Raw genomic sequence first — 4,056 nt, 5'->3', positions numbered from 1 at the left:
TTTCTATGTAACTTTAGAAGAACATTGATGCTTAACCATAGCCTCATGAGTCGGAGACAAAAAGTGTATTCCGTTAGGCTATTGCAGTCTTATCAGTCTTGCCTACTCGCTATTGTTGATACAATCTGTAATTAATCTCCATTGCAATTTCACCTTTTCCAGTGATTGGTTCCAGTGTTCTTGAAATTCATAATTGTATTTTCCTACTCGATTGTATTTGAAATAAACTTTATACTTACCCTGGTGCTACATAGCCTTCCTGGTTTGGTGCATTCTTTTAATAATTACTTATACTTGCCTTAATATATGTAAAAAATATTTTTTCAGGAGTGTGACACGTGTGGACAAGTGTTGGATCAGAAGAGTCAAGGTAAAGTGCTTATTTAACAACTAGTTCTGGGGAGGAGCGGGTGGAACTAGATGGACGTAGAAAACTTCACATTCTTGTTACACTAACACTGGTTTGTGCCTCGGAGAGGCTGCAGGATCCAGTACATTCAGTAGAACTTCGGTTTCAACTCCTTTTGACCATGTCGTAGCTCAGTCGAGTACGGCAGCGTCTGGGATGCTCTCGGATGCAGGTTTGAATCCTTGTCCCGGCCCTTGTGGATTTGTACACTCTTGTTAGCAGGCTGAGAGCTTTTCTTTCCCATAGATTTATTTATAGAAGAGTTAGCAATAAGTCGGCTGGGTTTATTAACGTATTGTGTTTTAGGTCCCATTTAGATTATGCAGTTCAGTTTCGGTCGCCACACTAAAGAATGGACATAATTCACTAGAACACGTCAGTTAGGATGACAAAGTTAATCCCGCAAATTAGAAAGCTTCCGTATGAAGAGATGTTTGAAAAACCTTAACGTTGTGAGAGTTTGGAGTTAACTGTGAGAAGTTTTGGAATAAATTATAATTGGTATAAGGAATTTTAGCTCGGAAAATTTCTAAGAACTTTCTTTATTCTTTAACCTTTATTCTTGTCGTGATATTCAACTAGGTCGCCTGAGGAAGGACTTGCTTAGCTAACACACCAGTGTAGTAACCAGCTCATTCCTCACTTTGGGACCATGTATGAACAATTGACTAGGCGCGAGCAAACGCCGAGACCCCAATGAAAATTGAAATCCCCCCCACTTAGGCCGCCGACCTTCGCCAATCGCCGAAGCTTATCTAACGAGTAGGTCACGGGCTCTCACAACAATAATTTATTGTTGTGTGGTGCCGTATATTTGATCCAAAGCTCAGAAAAATAGTCTCAATTTTATTTGTCGAGTGTGAAGAACATTTGCATAACATAATAATGTGTGGGGGTGTAACGAAAAGACAGTGTTAACCATAACAAGTTAGTTTATTCAATAAAGTACTAACTACTACAACAAAACAAAAAGAAATGTCAATGACGTTACTGGAAATCCTTCCTGTGACACTATCAATGACAGCTAGACACCAGCCCCTCGGACTGCATAATGAACTAACTCGAACATAAGTGTGACCACAGAGGAATCAACAAGAAACAAGAACTAACAGATCTATAATCACAATTACAACAAATGACACAGTCGGTTCTGAAACACGTCTCCAGTAACCTCCTAACTGTTCTACGCCTCAGTGCAGTCTACTCCTGCAACAGCGGTTGCAATGCAATCAAATCAGTAGTCTTTCAATGACAACAATAACTAATGGGTTCACTGGCAACTCCAGCACCCTTCCTCAAATTAATCCTTACGTTAACACTCCGTCCCACGGACGATCAACAATCAATAACAATTGATTTACGTTAATAACACAATAGCATTTACGTTAATAACAAGGTAACATTTACGTTAAATTAACAACTCTTACAACTGTCACTAGTAACGCGGGAATCAAACAACACTCTACCCGTCGAGCATTCAGTGAGAAAATCCCATTAATCCCTGTACTACCAGACAGCTGATTAATCTCTTTACTAGTTACGTTAATTTACGTTAATCGGTTACTAACACTCAGCGATGGTAAACTCTGATTTACAATGTCCAAAGTGCTAAGAGAACGGTAACCACTCGTGATTACCTTTAGAGTAATTAATTACTATCCTCAAGATCAATAATTAAACAATTAAAATACGCAACCTTTCACACTGGCTCAGCAATTTACATTAAGGTACGAATTCCGTCTGAGCCTTCCATACTCAGACCAGTTCAGGCTGCTAATAACAGTAATTAGCACCACGTTTACGTTATTCTAAAATGACGTTACTCCTCTCACGAGTCAATCAAATGCCGGTACTTCAGGGCAGATAACGACGTTACGTTAATGGAACAATGTAGCCTTCGTGTGAGTCGATCAAACAAGGATCGAGGTTAATTACTTTGACTTCCTGAAACACGTCAATTACCCGGCCCACTGACCGTTAATTACGACAGACAATACTCTAATTCTTATCTGGCTGATGGCTAGGCTCCTCGAGACTACCGTAGCTGCTTACAGGAAGGTAAATTAACCCAAGCGCATTCTACGTTACTCAAATTGTCAAAGAACAAATTCTCTTAAAGCAATGGGCGTTCCCTTGGTTATGTTATATTAATTGCCTCGCAATCATCTCACTGAATACTGGAATTCGATGTCCTACCAGATAACCAGGAGAATATATTGGTACCCAAGTACTCGTCTACAGCCGAGTTTCCCCACGACAATGACAAATCACACTAACAAATCACAGTGATTTACGTTACAATCCGGTTGCAATGACAATACTGCAGTACCTAGTAAAATAACCTACAGGACATGAACCCTTTAGAACACTGCCCCACAATGGTTTTACTGAACTGCAATCACATACGGTGATTGCTCAACACTAGCAACAATCACCATCAAATAACAACCCCCTTTTCAATAACACACACGGCAAGTACTCTAATTTCCAAATATTAGAATACTGCACACACTTACTTACTGCTGCAAATGACCCCTAGAACATGGGTCAATATATATCAATCACCTCACAGTAAATAACGCAATAACACTGGGCACCGTGACACTACGATTATATATATATATAATTATAATTACTGCTGACAGTAGCCTACAGCTATCAAAGGTTATTGGGAACACTAAGGAGAATCTCACACTCCTTAAATCACATGGGTGAGTGATTTTATCGGTCACGCATGCCGATAAACACTCGAGAGTTACGTTACTCGACAGAGCGGGGGCGGTCTCTCTAGACAGCCTCGTCACTCACCAAAACTCACCAAAATTACATTAATTAATACTGCAACCACAATATATATTTATATAAATCACACTTGTCACGGCCCTGGGAACAATACAAGAAATTTAAGTCCACACTGTGGCACACTCCACAATAATCATTGCCAGGAATCGCTGGCGTTACACATACCTGAGCGCTCAGTGTTGGAATTCCACACCTGCAAGACCTGACATGGAAATGATATCACTCCGTCCCACGGACGATCAAAAATGATTACCACAATGAAATAATCTAACTTATTACATGGACATCCTCTCAGTCCTTGACTAATCTATGTATATTCTGTTCCCGTGTGTACCCACAAACACACACACACACTGTACGTCTGTGTACACCAGACTTTAGTCCCTCTGGACTGACAAGATGACAACACAGGTGATTAATCTCCTCGCCCACAATTCACTCCACCTGAACAGGTGCTGCGTGACAATGTGACGGAACACTTGACCTCGAATTCAAGCTTTAGAGACTACTAATCACCAGAAATACACACATAGGTACTTACTCATTCACACTGCCAGATTTAATACCTTCCCATACATCAGGCACCCCGCTATAGGTGGCTGGCTCGTCCCAAGTGGCGTAAGCGGCGTTAGTCTTTATTCGAAAAAATTGGCGCACACTCGAACCCCTCCCACTCAACACGGCTGAGTTCGCACCCTCGACTCCCCGGTGAAGTGAAGCGTTCATACCCAGGTGATGCGCACAACGATAGCGTCTCACACAACATTTGGAAATTTGCCTTAACACTGACACGAATTTCCCCGTTCCCATCGACTGCTACAGAGCACTAGCAAGTCTAATCAACA

The sequence above is a fragment of the Procambarus clarkii genome, chromosome 83, assembly GCF_040958095.1.
Source record: "Procambarus clarkii isolate CNS0578487 chromosome 83, FALCON_Pclarkii_2.0, whole genome shotgun sequence".
Classification (NCBI taxonomy): Eukaryota; Metazoa; Arthropoda; class Malacostraca; order Decapoda; family Cambaridae; genus Procambarus; species Procambarus clarkii.
This window is presented reverse-complemented; position numbering follows the sequence as displayed.